General features: G+C 42.0%; 1 pseudogene; it reads right to left on the bottom strand.

Annotated features, from left to right (window-relative positions):
- Window positions 1–1,413: 1,413 nt before the first annotated feature.
- The window catches only part of LOC125665784 (uncharacterized), a 31,289-nt pseudogene continuing 16,532 nt past the window's right edge, over window positions 1,414–16,170 (bottom strand).

Genomic DNA, 16,170 nt, shown 5'->3' with positions numbered 1-16,170 from the left:
AGAAAAAATGAGTAAAAATGAAATCAATAAACATTCGCAGTTTTTAATAAGGCTCAACACTTTTTTAAAAACCATAATAAAATGTGGACAAAGGAAAATGTTTAATTATCAACAGACCTATGCAAAGAACAAGAGGACCACAGGCCTTAACGGGTCACCTAAGGATCATAGCCCATACAGGGTGCCTGAACCCATGAACTTCACAATACAGGTAGAGAGCTTTATGGACATCATAATCATGCATTTAGTTTTTATTAGTTCTGTATGGAAGTAGAGAAGAAGAATGTCTAAGATTTAATACATTTTCACTGCATGTCCATATTGACCCCATCAAAGGGCCAGGAGTCATAAACTTCACAAGTTAGATAGAGATTTTCATAGACATCAAAATCATGCATTAAGTTTTTCGCGAATGTATATGGGAGTAGAGGAGATTTCCCAAGATGTAATACATTTTCACTATACGGCCCCACCTTAGGGCCTGAACCACTGACCTAGGAATCATCAAATTTACAACTGAAAGGGCTACCCAATCATTCTAAATATCTGTTATTTGCAATTTAGTATCAATAGCATGAAAGAGGATGTCTTTTAAATGTTTCACACATAAACTCTATTTACCAAATTTGGTCCTGTCCTGCAGTCAGAACCCCTACTCTGGGGATCATGAAAGTTACAATTTTGGTAGAGGCCTTCTTGTTCTACATTACTATGTATTTAGTCTTTCTCACACACATGTGGATATAAAGAAAATTTGTCAAATTTGGACAGTTTTTGCCCCGCCCTAAGGCTCCAGGAGTGCAGGAATCCTTAAATTTACAATTTATGTCCACCTTGTTAAAAAAATGCTACATACCAAATTTGAAAAGAATTGGAATGGTAGACATCAAGAAGTAAAAAATGTTCAATTGTTAACGCATGACGAACGACGACGACCGCAGACCAATTGCAATAGGTCATTCGAGTAAACTTTGGTGATCTAAAATTTTAACAAGTGGTTCTACCTGGTTTTATCCACTTCTTCTTTCGTTCGTCACCATAAAGCATGCCATGGGCACACAATGGGAATAGGTAATTGTGTCCCTCAGGCTTGTTGTGAACATGGTTTTCAACGGATTCCCACTTTGCCCACATCAAGTCCCCATCCCCATTAGGTGTAGAGGCTGCTACCCAATATAGGTGATTCACCAGGCTCCTGCTCCACTTCGATAGCTGTCCACATTCACTCTGTTTGGCGGCAGCCAGGACTTTTTTCTTAAAACATACATTGAATAAACAGGACAAACTTAGATAATTCTCAATGCATATTGTCTACAGTTCTCTCCAAACTTCAATTAATTAAACATGTATAGATATGTGTCTAGTAAATGTCTGTAAATGTTGCGAGCATAAATCAAAGTGAAAAATAAATACCTTTAGCAACATGCCACACATCATAGTAATGAGTGGTCTCGGGTAAATTTTCCCTGATCCACTTCTGGATTTGTAGATGGCGGTCAGTCACAATCGTCCCTATCTCCAGATCGTTGTTTTTACCCAGTCAACAGCACGCTCGAGACCTCTTTTCTCCATACCATTACTGTTCTTTACTTCATTACTCTACAAAATTGTATAACAATATAAATAAGGAGAAAAAGTAAACCACATCTCACACACAACATCAAGAACTTGAAATCACAAATACAACTTTCAAATTAAACTTCTTAAAATAGATGTTTAAATATCATACATAAAGACTAGTTAATGTCAAATCTTTCCTTTCATTCATTTATGCAAATACCTGAACTAGCTGGATGTCAATCACAATTCCTTTTTCAGGGTCAATAGTGCTGTAGGAGCCAAACTTGGCACAGTGACCAGGGGAGTCAGCTCGCCCATCTCCACCAACAACCAGTGGCTCCCCTTGTTCCACCGCTTGCCTAACATACGCCTCCTGGTGTCTGTTCCACACATGAGCAATGACAGGAAACAGCACAGATGCCTGGTGGGAATAAAATGTTCTACTTGTTATGGTTGCAACCCCCATAAACTGCAGAACTTTGGCAGCAAGGGCTCAAGAGAACATAATGCTGGCAGATAATCCAAGGTTTCCTGCCGGAATCTTTCCAAGGGAGGGCTGGCTACTCCATTGCCAAGTAAATCCACAGAATTCACACTCTGCATTAATCCTGGCCATCGTCCCTATCACCTGATGAACAGTGGCTGTGGAGTGTCTATAGCATCTCTTGCAGCTACTGAATAGCTCCAACTACTTTGATCTGGACACAATAAACTTTTCTTCATCCAGTGGGTTGCAGGGCTTTTCATTGCTAAAACATTTCAAATTAAACTGATGATATAGCTGAGGTTTTTCTTAGTACTTCAACTGATAGGATTTTTCAGACACTTTTTTCAACAATAGATATATAATGTTGTTTTTTTTAATAGAAAATAGTTCAGAAATAGATAATAATTTTTTTTATTTCTACAACTTCAATCTGAATTTACTTAGAATGTCAATTTTTCCCCTCAACTAAACACTTGAATTCTCACAGAATGCAAAATATAGTTTACTTAATATTATGGATGTGAGAATCATCTGAACTGGCACAGCCACTAGATGGTTCATACAGTGTGGCAGCCTCACTCCCTACTTCCTCTGTTGACTCTCCCCACTCGACAAATCCAGGACAGGAACTGCTGCTGGTGGTACTTGTGGAGTGGGCAAGTCATCCCTGCCATTAAATTGTGTACCAATGCTGCGAACCCGTGGTTGGAGATGAACTTGCAGCCCTGGAGAGTAAAATGACCATTAACAATCTGCCCAATTGTAAAAAGTGACTTTTTTCGAGTAACAAAATACAAACAGGAGAGAACTGATTTGTATTAAAATTTCTATTTTATCTAAATCTTTTTATTGTTGTCCTGTGTTTTTTTTAATTGTAACAAAATCATGAATAAACATTAACTGTTCATAGAATCAATTCACTGACATAATATATTGTCTGTAAACATTAAATTTTACCTTTCTCTTTATTCTTTGCAGCCACTTGGATCTTAACACTGCGTTTAATAGGTCCTTCTGTCTGACAGGTCATTGATATGCTACTCTCTTCCTAAAATAGATATAAATATTGAATAATCTGTAGAATGTGCAAATGCCAACAATTTTTAAACAAGTTTAACTAGTTTTACTGTTTCAGGAATGTTTCATTTATTAACCTACATTTCAAAACAGATTTCTGTTTTGACAATTTTCAAACATGATCTATAACCATTTCCAATCAATTGTTATAGAAATATGTAAAAATTGTTATTTGTGAAATTCTCCTACAGAGCTTAAACTTTAAGAATTAAATACCATTACCCACGCGGGCTCCGGGATTTTGCTATTTGGGAACCCGCCGAAGAATTTTGTTGCCCACCAACTCAAATAATGTGAAATAGTCTCACTATAAATATTTATATATATGTTCATTCTATATCAACATCAAGCAAATCACCCCAACCTCACTTTCCTCGAACCATGGACAGGGCTTGAAATTAACATATGCCCGTCAGTCTGTGACTGGTTAAACGTCTGGTGGACTGATATACACCTGTTTTAGTCAGTCCGATGGGACTGGTTAAATTTCTAAAGCATCATTTTGGAAAATATATTTATGAATATGGATTATCACAATACCGAACCCGATATAAAATACTTTTTTGAAAAGAAACTGTACTTGCCATGTGGGTTACCAAGATTTCAATTGTACTCGCTCAACCCAAATTTCACTTGCATTTGGTGAGTGAATAGGTGTTAAGTTTAAACCCTGGTTTAAATTGATTTATGTAAACAGGAATACCTGAATGGGTGCTTGCTGACTCAATACGCTCATGTAGGTCTTCTTCTACTGGTATTTCTGCATTGTTGTCACACAGCAACTCTGTCAGTATCTATAATCAACCAATGCAACAATTGTTACAAGTGCAAACACATCCTTGAGAAAATGCAGTACTAAGTCCAGGAATTTCTGGGTGGGGATCTGGACCCCCCCCCCCCCATTTGTTTTGGGGATGTGCTAGTGTTCAGCATTTCTTCAGAGAATTTGAAGGTTATTCAAATATCAATAACAAAAAATAATTTTATGAAATTCAAAAACATACATATTGCATATAAAGATGATGAAAAAGATATATACATAAGTAGTATAACCCCCCCCCCCCCTCGATAGGGGGTTCAACTGAGTGCACTTTTGAGGTCAAAAGGTCAAGTTTTAGAGTGCATTCGAGAGCGGGCTAGGGGTGCGCCGAGCTAGGGTTGCGCGTGCCGAGGTAGCGCGTGCTAAGACTGCACGTGCTAGGACTGTGTGTGTCGGACTAGGATGGTATGAACTTGGGAGAGCGTTATGAGATATGAGTGCGTGCGGAGCTATGACACAACAATGAGTAGAAAAAATCGATAACACTAAAGTCGAGATCGCTATGACGACGAGGCCTGAGCCGTGTTTTATCGGTGTTTTAATCCTTTAAAATCCTTTAAATTCACAGTGTTATTAATAAAAAACGCATGATTTTAAGTTTACACATTTATTAAATAATCAATTTGAATAACAATTGAACACAATTTTATACAGTCACAAGTTAAACATTAAAATTGTCAGAATAAAGTCCACACAAGTTTTATCACACACGTTCATTCCTTATTCTTTCGGCTCAACTTTCTCTTCTTTTTGAGTTTCCTCTGACATATTTCTATGACCCTACATAACACAACTGCGCACAACACAGATTTTATTTTCTCCATTTTTATTAACTAGAACATATTTACAATGATACATTCATAGCATGACATTGACAAGTTTGTCCTTTATGCATTCTAGGTTTATCAAACCTCTCCTTAAACCATTGGGCTACATAACGATCTCGTTGTAACGCTGTGCCTTTCCAAGGAAGTAACCAATCTTGAACCGTTATTCTATTACGATGGCGTTGATGTAAATAATATACACAATATTGTCCACAGACATCCGTGTTCAAAGCTTGATAACAATTCATGTTATGAATCCATGTGTCTCCGTGGCGTCGAATAAACTCTATGATTTCTGTATATGCCGGGGGTAATCCGTAAGAATCAAAATATTCTATGATGGGGCTGCTCAAATACAAACAAACCCAGTGGGCTCCGGGGCGATGCTGGGGGTCCGTATTGACCGCGATCGCTTTTTGATGGGGTAAGACCTCCGGTAATACGTCTCTAGGATACACACCTCCAAACGAAGACCCTAAATCTCGAGATAAGACGTCTCTCAATTGATACGTGTCCATCAGTAATCGATGCTGACTTCTCGCTGCTTGTTGACTTCTAGCAAATTGTCAAAGACGGCATACACCACACAGTTTAAGGTCTCCGTTACGTTGGCCGTGAATTGTACTTCTACTCTCAGGTTCCCCGTCTGTATGAGATGAAATTTATCGGTCTGAGCTTATTGATCTTTGGTGAAATCCACACACCATAGAGTGTAACCGTTTTTATACTCTTCCAGACTAATGTCCGGGGCCCAATCCTGTCCTAATTTTCCCAGACCTTTGTACAGAGTCAGATACGATCTCAGATACTGATCGTCGTTGAAATTCGGTTCCAGGGGTCGGGTTTCTATCATTTCTCCATTGATACTCACTTTTAATTTCTTGACTTGCTGATTTTTGAAATGAAACGGATTTTTAGTATTATCGCCGTTAAAGGCGGCATTTTCCACGAAGCCCAAGAGAATCAGTTTGGGCATCTGTCCTTGAAACAGGTGATCCGTGATTTTCGATTGGGTGCCAGTGGGGATGGTGAACGTTTTCACTTCCACTCTTCTCAACGGATATTTAGCCGTTTGGGTACTCAGTTGTTGATTGATCAGATTGACAATGTTAGGAATCGGTTTGATTTTTCTCACCCACAAGATCATACTTTGAATGGCCACTTTACCACTACTCCCCGCAGCGGTCATCATGTAGAATTGAGACCTGGCGCGGTTGAATCTCAGACGGACGTCTACTCCGTTCGGCAGACATTTCTCTTGCTGAAACAAATCCAGATGTAAACGATCCATCAACACAATGACTTTACTGTTATCGATCTTCTCGTGACGTTTTCTCAACCCCACGTTCTTGGAATTATCGGGATAGATCGGGGTAGGGATGACGGCATTGATGGTGACTGTATCACCGGCTACGGCGAATTGCTTATCAGGTTGAGTCAGAGCGGCTAATCCGACTTCGTCCATGTGCCCGGCCATATCTTTTTCCCACAAGGTACAGGCCTTCATCTGGGTTTTCAGAGTCTTGTGGCTATAAGACAGTAATTTCTCCAAGTAGGCTTAGTACGGATAAGTATCCGTTCCCGGGGTGATGACTTTTCCATTGAGACTCACGTCGATTTCGCTGAATAAGGAATGTAAGATGTTGTTGACGGGGGTGGAAGTAGAATTGCCTCCCGTGAGAGCTGTGCCATCTCCTTTGGTAAATTTACAAGTCATCTGGAGATACGATTGAGATAAATCCAGATATTCATCTCCCTGTCCTTTGATTTCGAATTCGATGGGAGCTGTATCCGAATTCAGAATACTGGAAATCGGATAATATTCCATCCATTTAGAGTCTTCTATAGTGACGTTTGTCGGGGGAACTTTAAACAGTTCCAGACTGTCTGTCCCACACGCGCAAGATTCTCTGTGCATCATTTTTGATGTGTTACCGATCGTCGATGGGGAATCAAATGGGTGCTCACACGACCTACACCCTCTTTTTATAGGCTCAGCCGAAAATGTCGGGAGATCGTTTCTTCTTCTTACCTCGGGACTTTCCCCGGGGGTTCACTGCTGGCGCTCTCTTCCTCTTACGAGGTCCTCCGCGCGCTAAGATGGGGAGAAACGTTGTTTGGCCATACCCGCCGTATTCTTAGCGTCTTTGATAGATCTCTTATTTTCTAAGACATCTAGTCCCGTCTTAGCAACGGCTGTCAAAGCTTGTTTGGCCCCCGTTTTGAGTAAATCGGTGAAAAATCCCTTGCCTCTCTGTCGTTTTCTTTTTCTTCTTCTTTTTTGACTGGCTGCTGTTTTAAGTATTTCGTTTAAAAGTCCTCGGCCTTTCTGTTTTCTTTTTCTTTTCTTTCTCCCCATAGTGCTTGCTAACGCTTGGCCTCTGTGAGTTCTGAGCGCTTGTTTGAGAGATCGTTTATTTTCTAAGACATCTAACCCTGTCCGGTACCCGGCTTTCACGGATTGGCGTGCTCCTCGTTTCACCACACCCGCTAAAACACTGTCCCCTTGGCGGGCTCTTAATTTTTGTTGAATTTTTGGCATGGCCATACCGGCCGTATTTTTGATGGCTTGTACTCCGTGTGTCTTGGTGGCGTCTTTGAGAGAGCGTTTATTTTCTAAACCATCTAACCCCGTTTTAGCGACTGCTGTTAAAGCACTTTTAGCCTCCGATTTGAGCAAATCGGTGAAAAAACCTCTTCCCCATTGCGCCGGGTTAACCTTTTTGAGGAAATCAGTGAAACCCTCTCCTGTTTGCGGTGCGGGGCTGCCTCCTAGTAATCCCCCTACGACTTGACCGATCACGGGAGCCGCTAGTTTACCGGCTATTTTTAAGAGACTACCCCACCCGTGACCCCGCTGATGTAATAAACCTTGATTATACTGCATCTTTGTCGAGACTGACCCCCTTCAGAGTCTAACCCGCTTTTTATACTTTTTGCGACCCCTCTTTTTTCTTTTCATGCCTTTGCCTCCTTGGTCGGCTCCGGCTATGTCACTAACAACCATAGGAAGGAGAATGGAAAATATTCCGTGTCCTTTCTGACGCCTGACTCCACGATGATACTTCATCGTTACACGACTTTTTTCTTCAATACACTTTTCGGAAATGAAGTTTCACTAATGTTCTACCATTTAAAAAGGGCATGGGGGTCCCTACAGAGGTCATGATGTAAATATCGATGGTATCGAAATGTTTTTTACTCAGTTTCAAATAGTCGGCCCTGATGGGTTCCCATTTGGCATGTTGGCCGTCCACCAGGTGAAACGTACTAGGAACCACCCTTAATAATTTCAATTCGTTGGACCCCACCACTTGAGGGTTCACGACATCGCAATACACGTACATGGATTTCAGATTTTCGTAGATATCCATGGTATTGTTCCCCAAGTAAGTCACGTTGATCCATTTGGTCTCCGGTTCGTTTGGCAAGATGAGTTTCTGACTATCCATACCGAGCTTGTAAGCTAAGGATAGGGGGAAACGAACGCATAAGGGGGCTTTTCTGAGTATTTTCCCTTTAAACTGATATATGACTCTCTCGTATTTTTCGAAATAAACTAATTTCATGAAACTCTCTTCTTTGGGGTTACCCATCGTTTTCCATATCTTTTTCATACTTCTGCCCAGACCTTCGTTGATTTCGTCGATTAAGGCCGCGGAATGAACGTAAGCTCCGGGTCTAAAGTGAATTCGGACGATAGCCATCTTCTCACTGATATCGGTGATGTGAAACCAGAGAGTGTCGCGCCATTTGACTAGTACGGGGCACTGGCTCAAGGGAAGCATCTTGACTTTTTCCATTCGAAATCGTCCCCATTTGGAAATATCGGGGTTTTTGACGTGTTTAAGGTACTCTTCGGGGACGAGGATATCGAAATAAGTCTCTTCCTTTAGGATGTTTTTCAAAGCATTGGGGAACATCATTTCGGTTAAACCCACTTCCCATTCCCCGTCCGTCAAATCCATGGATTGGGGTAATAAGATTTTAAATTGAGCGGCCGTATTGTTCGGAAAGGATTCCATAGACCCATCACTAGGGAGCGTTAAGTGAAACCCTTCTCGTCCACTTCGTACACATCGTCTTTTTTAATCGCTGTTTGTAATTCTTGGGGGTAAAACGTTCCTTCTAATTCTTCTCCGTGGTCATATTTAATTCGGTATACGTTGCGCCCCCGAACTTTTCTGGAGATGGTAAACAACTCTGTAGTCCAATTAGGTAAATAGCCTTTTTCAAATGTGCGTTTGGCTTTACTGATGCGTGCGCGATCTCCCGCTTGTAATGCCAAGGTGGTTGCAGTCTGTTTTCCGTACAAGGTTTTCCAGACCTTTAATACATTTGTGGCATTGACTTGAGCAGGAGCTCCCCGGATGCTGCGATGATACGTGTGATTGTATCCGTGTACCAGATCGGGTAAGACATCCACATACCGCCGTATTTTATGGCGTGTAAAATAACGCCACATACGTGCTTTCAGTGTGCGTTGAAAGCGCTCCACGATACTAGCTTTGGTTTCGGCATTACGTGTAGTAAAGAAATGAATGGTTTTGAAGGCTTGGAGAAATTCTTTATTCGTAAATTCTCTCCCTTGATCCGATTGAATGTGGACGGGGTGTCGTCCGTCTCGAAAAATCTTTCGGAGACCTCGTATCATTTCTTTCCCCGTTTTCTGTTTTAAAGGCACCACCCACGCATATTTAGACAACATGTCTATGGCACACAATAAAAATGTATAACCATCATTGTATTTTTTCAAGTTCGTCACATCGGCTAAATCTAACTGCCATTGCTCGTCTATATCGGTCACTCGGGTCTGTTGTCTCTTAAATTTGCGACGTATGGGCTTGTGTAAGGTATACGTATCTTGTTCTTTGACCCATTCTCGAATGTTAGAAAGTGTTATCTTGTGACCTAATTTACGCACTTGACGATACAAAGCTTGCACTCCACCATACTCTGTCTTAGGATCGTAATAAAGTCGCTGTAAGATCTGTTCCGTGGATTTTTTCATGTTAGCGTTAACCATTGTCCGATTTCACGTGATGTCTTTTTCTTGGAGCCCTTGGAATGTTTGGGGGTCATAATGCGTTTCGGAGTTTCATAGAAAGACTGGTCAAAACCCGAGATTTCTTGAAAACCGCTCTCATCTTCATCTATAGGTTTAGGAGTACTGATTTTTCCCGGCCTGTCCATTGTTTTTATAACATCGCGATTGGTCACGTATCCTTTAGGGGCATTCGTTTCTTTTAAGGCTTGGGCAAATTGCTGTAATCCTGCAGGTGCTTCACGATGTTTCAAAGGTTTTTGTCTCTGGGATTCGCGGAATCTTAAAACCTATATAACTGATTTCTCCTTCTTTATTCCAAGTTAGCACTTTGGATTTCTTGAGATGATCGGGTAATAAACCCACTTTCTTTTGACCCGGTTTACTGACACTTTTGATAATCTGTTCTTCTAATGCATCGGTGTCTGCGGCTGCTGCCCCTACAGGTGGGGGAGGTGCTTCCGCCGGAGTGGTTGGTGTGGGAAGTTTAGAAGGATTCTGTTGCCGAGCTTGTAAATATTGTCGATACCGATGAAGTTGATGGCCGTACAGAGCTACTTTTTCTCCCTCGGTTAAATCATCTCGATGTTCGATGTCATCTAATTCGCTGCGTAACCCCACGGTCGATTGAAATTCGGGAGGCTTAGGTAATTTTCCTTTCGATTCATTCAGCATGGCTTCGGGGACTAATACCATTTTACGACTCATGATTTGTTGCAAAATTTACTACAACAAATGAAGCTAAGCCAACTTTCTGATTGATGAGTAACGCTCGGCGATTTTTCACGGGTTGTCGCTGTACTAGCCGTCTCAAGATGTGTTTCTTAGGAGCTAATTGTCGCTTCTGAGTGGGGGTGAGAGGAAGCACCCCTTTTAATATATTGTACAGGATCTCACAAATCTTTAAAATGCAGTCGTTGGAACAATGTTTTAACACCTCCCTCTTTAATGTGAGTGAATAATGCGGGGTGCCCAGAGTTTGTAAGAGAGGTAAGTGAGGTCTTAATCGGGATTCACACTTCTTCGTATGAGCCATGGTGAAATAATGAAGTTGTGTGCACACTTTGTCACCTTTTTATACTGTTAATCGCTAGGGTGTGAGGGGTTGAAACGCCGGTGATGCACGGTCTCCTCGTGACGATTGCGACTACTTTTCAAATTGTATTGCAGGGGGCAATATCGACATTTATATTTCTGCTTAGGGGTCGATGTGCTTAAGGGAGTAAAACGGGCCATTCCCCCAAACGCCTCGCTAAAGCTGGGTAAGGCTGTATCGGTGGTTCTAGAACTTCCTATGGGCCCACTCATGACTCGCTCCATTTTCTTAGCCCCTATTCCTTGTTTCAGTTCCGCTAAAGTCTTGGTTTTTCTGGGCGGGGTGTTTTGAGGTGTCATATATTTCGTAAACGGTATCTTCACGATGAGTTTAGGGTTCTTCTTCTTCTGAGGTAATTTAGCCAAGCGCAAGAGATAAGGAGTCAGGACACTGGTTTTAGGGCCGGGGGTCTTCCGGTGAATGATGAGTTTCGGAACTTTCTTAGGAACTTTAGGAACTTTCTTTTTTCTTTTCTTAGCTAATGCTAAGAGGGAAGGGGTAGCACTCGTGTTTTCTTTTGCTTCACGACTCTCACCACACTACGGGGACGTCTTTTACGTTTTTGTCCCGTTTCCCATTTGATAAAATGACGAATGATGGTCCCTCCTAAGAACCCGTCTCCACCCCGTTTCAAAATGGCTTTTTTACGATCTTCCTCATTCGCATTCTTATCGGCAATGACATTCAAGTCATGACGATGTGATTGAATGAAACGCTCCGTGAGTTTATTCACGGGTAAGACTCCTCGTAATAAATTTTTAGCGCCCATGGCAAACCAACTAAGTAAGGCTTTACGCCCTAATTCAATGAGATGGGCTCGTTGAACGGGATCCCGTTCCCGCTGTAAACGTCGTAACGTTTTCACTAATTTACTCTTGGTTGTAGGTCTACCCATGATGAAAGTTGTTTGTGAAATGAAATGAATAGTCATTTATAATGACATTTATACTCTCGGTGGCATGTGCACCGCTAAGGTAGAAAAGAGTTGACTTCTTAATCTTAAATCTTCGGGTGTCTGAGGACCTAAATCTACCAGTAAATACCCTTGAGGAATACGGGTAGCTTCATCATACGCGGGAAGTAAATGAGGCATTTGTAATTGGCGACTTAATACCCCGATCTAAGATTTATCTCTAGGATTTTTAAACAACACGAGATAGTGGGCATTCAGGCTGATGGTACGATGTTGCACGGCCCGATCAAACAGATTTTGCGTGATATATATAACACTGGTATTTCGATGATGCGCTTTGCTCGTAAACCAATCTACAATAGATTCTATAGCTTTACCCCTATCATATCATCAAAAATGAGTAAATGCCGAGTACTGAGATCGGCTACTAATTTCTCATCGTCTTGAGGAATGTTGTGAATGAATGTTACAGATTTTTGTAATGATTCGTAAGCCGGTTGCCATTCTCGATAACACCATACTATTTTTTCTGGCGGTGGTGATATCCACTGCGTATTTTGTACCAGTTGCTTCACAAATTCCGTTTTACCCGATTTAGAGGGACCCGCCACCACCATAGTAAATTCATGTTTCAATTGAAACGGAGCCAGTGTCTCGTAGGTATACATCTTGATAAATGACACAAGTTCAAGGGATCATACATATTTATTAACAAGTAAAAATACGAACGGTTTCTACAAAAGAATCTCTACAAATAGGACATTTTCTAAGTCTTGCAGCACACATAGCACAAGTACATAAATGACCACAAGGTAAAAAAGCAATTCTCAAGTCTCGTTCTAAACAAATGTGACATTTCTGGGTACACATCGAATTCCCTGCCGCGTCTAAGGGCAAGTCTCCCCAATCGCGATCACTGTCTTTAGCTCGGGCATAGGCATTGAAGGCTTGTCGTACCCATTTTACACTTTTATTGCACAGCACGTAAGCACAATGAGGGCTCCAATAGGCATGTTCTATCCAAGGATTGTCCCCGATAATTGTTTGAGAGACAATGTGCAATGAAAATAACGCACATTATCATCCATTCCTTTGTAAAAGAATCCGGCTTCAGCAATGTTGGGTAATAAGTTCAGCAGGATATCGGGGGCATGTTGAAAAGATGCTAGACGTGCCGATAATTCACCATAGGAAGGCCCTGAAGGATTCTGCAGTGATCCACATTTACTCATTTTGCAGACTGATGTTTTTCTCAAGACGCGTTTCCTTTTATACCTAATACCCATAAGGAAGCGTGTTATAATGATGAACCCGCTGGCGTTTATCATACACCATGCGATATTTTTTCACTAAAGGGATGGTGCGAACATCGTGCTGGCGCGTTCTCTGAATGAAGTGAGGATAACGCACATTGACTTCTTCTTCTTCTCCTTTTAACATTTTTCTAAGGTAGAGAGCGAGACGATCCTAGAAGCCCGATAATTCAGAGTCAAACCTTTGACTTTGCACACAGATTTGCCTCTTCCGGTCTCGTATGCATAATTTTTAGGCCCTCCCGACATGTACTTGATGATACGATCTCCACTCAATTCATCGGTCCAGCCGCCTAAACTGTTGACAATGGTGGGGTTAAATTGGGTCTCGTCATGTTGATAGATAATACTATCCGTATCAAAATATAAGACGTGTTCACCCAAAGGTTCTAACGTCTCGTACAAATGTAAACGAGCATGCGCTGTGGTAAAACAAGCTAGCACCACGTTTCCAAAAGGACAGTCTTCCAGGAATTCTTCTTTCTCTTGATAATTGATTAGCATCATGTCAGTTTCCGGATGATCTCGATTTTCTAGGAGCTCGATTTCTTTGATTTCTAAAGTGGCGTCTTCTAATTTTTGTTGTAATTCTTCTTCTTCGGTCAGATACTGGGTTTTCGGTAATTGTAATCTTTGAGCAAATTTTCCCCACAGACAATTTAAAACGAGCTTAACTATGGTTCTTCGGACAGGGTTTTTCTCGATATCTAAAAGATTCATAAAGATACCTTCTCGTCGTCGGATCTCATTGATGTAGTCTTGTTTCTGTTCGCTCGTTTGACAATGATCGGGGAATCCGGAAGCTTTTTGTTTAATTTTTAAAAAAGTATCGATGTAAGATCGAAGCAAGTCCTGACTGGAGCTTTCAAAATGCCAGACTTCATAGATGCGGTCGAGACGATATCCTAGATCTAAGGCTTTGTGAAGTTCTGTAGTCACCCAGGTGCCAGTCAGACTGCGCTGTGAATCGGTGTGCTGGCATCGCTCGTCAGGGTCTAAGTTGCGATGTTCGGCACAGGTTCGGCATAAGGGAAAGAGTAATTTTCCTCCCGTCTTATAGGGTAACACGGGGTGATACAGGCCACGAGGTGGTAAGACGCGACAACGAATGAGGCCAAAGTACTCTCTCACATTCTTGAAATCGCTGGTGATGACTTGAGGATGCCCGGTGGGAAACGCTCTGTATTTCAGAACGTAAGGAACAAACATCGACGTATCGCATGTCTCCCTCCTCGCAATACAGACGCGTGGCATTGGTACGACCTCCGTATAAGGCATCGCGGGGATTTAAGGGATCCTGAATATTAACCTCTTGTATAAACGTTTGTAACTCGGAGTTGTTTTCAACTTACTGGTCAAACTCGTGTTCCCATAGGCTCACGACTGTATACCCTTGTTCCTCTAAGGCTGTGGCTCGTTTCAATGTCTGCACGTGCAGATCTTGATACGTATGCTGGACTCGATGAGGATGCATTTCCGTCAACAGATTCGGATAACAGATAGGGCACCCATGCCAGTAACAGCCGTAGAATTCATAGACGATGCGCGATTCCTCATCGTAGCCGTCCACCGTATAGGGTCCTATGGTAATTTCGCCCCCGTTCTTAGCATGACGTATGGAATGGTGTTGATTCTCTAACAAAGTTAGCCAACGACAAGCCTTGGCCGAGTAGCGGCGCGAAGGTTGATATCCCATATTAGGCATAATGGCAATGGTGTCCGGGGGCATGGATCCTCGTCGATAGGCTAAATTAGCCGTGTTCGCAAAAGTAATCGATTCCTGAAATGGGTCAACGCGTACGAGCCCATAGAGGGTGGACTTAAATTGCGCACAACACCGGCGCAAACTATCCACGTCCGAGATACAGTAAGCTAGAAATTCCTTCTGGAAATCAAACTCTTTTCCCTGCTGCTGATAGTACCAGGTATAGAAGCCCTCGCGATTGGATATCGACATGTCGTCAGGATTGTAGTAGTGCGCAGCTGGGATAGGACCCACGTAATTCTGGTTCTGTTCCGTGTTGAAAAAGTGGGGGAAATATCCTTTTTTCAGTTCCGTTAAACCAAAAGCAGAGGGCATCTTGGCAATTGCAAAGGGTAGGAAATTGTAAGAATCGATGAATCTCAAGCTGAATACTCCCATGGATAAGATTTTACTCCCATTGAGGATGATCGTTGGTTTGATACAAGCTGTGTGAACCAGATAATTCAAGATAAACTGTCCATCGTATCCTTTGAAATTGTGGGCAATGATTGTAGCCTCGTCGTGTTTGAAGGACACATTACCCTTCTCGTCCGTCTCGGCCTGCAATAACCAGTCCATAAACTGTTTTAAGGTGTCTGGGCCTTGAAATACGAAGCGGCGTTGCGCTCCAAATCCTTGACAGTGGTGACAGCGCGTGTCGATATCTAAACTGTCGCAATGTTGACACACGCGTTCTGCTACACATAAATTAGGTATGTGAATTCCGTTTTTCTGTGTACCTTCGAAGTCGTAATAAATGTACATTTTCAAATCCTTGTTGCGTTTCGGTTTGGGTTTCTTTTGAACAAAGCAGCGATGTGGCATGGTGACGAGTTCTTGCAGATGTGGCATCGTGTTTGACCTCCGCAGGCGTGGTGTTTTAATAACTGCTTGGACATCTATTTCTGACACTGGTCACAACGTCCCATTAAACTGCAGACGGTTGTCGTAGTATTGCTACTGTAGGGTTTCAAGTGGGTCTGGTAACACGTTGCATTTCTGAAAAAACCCTTACAATGAGGGCAATTTGTATGGGTACCGTCAGGGGAACGGGGAGTATCGGCTAAACAAAATGAACATCGGTGAGGACAGACGGTACGATGCTCTTCGATGTGGCTATATCCTACATCACAATAATCGCAATACTATTTATTTTCCGTCACTCCCGGCATAGATGTTATGGCATCGTAATGTTCGTTATCCAGCAGAATGTTCAAACAAACACCATGTCCCTGTCCTTTGTAGATGGGCTCTAACCTTAAACACTGTGTGTTCGTCTTAAATTGAAA

The sequence above is a fragment of the Ostrea edulis genome, chromosome 9 (genome assembly GCF_947568905.1).
Source record: "Ostrea edulis chromosome 9, xbOstEdul1.1, whole genome shotgun sequence".
Taxonomy (NCBI): Eukaryota; Metazoa; Mollusca; class Bivalvia; order Ostreida; family Ostreidae; genus Ostrea; species Ostrea edulis.
The sequence above is the reverse complement of the archived record's forward strand: the minus strand, read 5'-3'. Positions and strand labels throughout refer to the sequence as shown.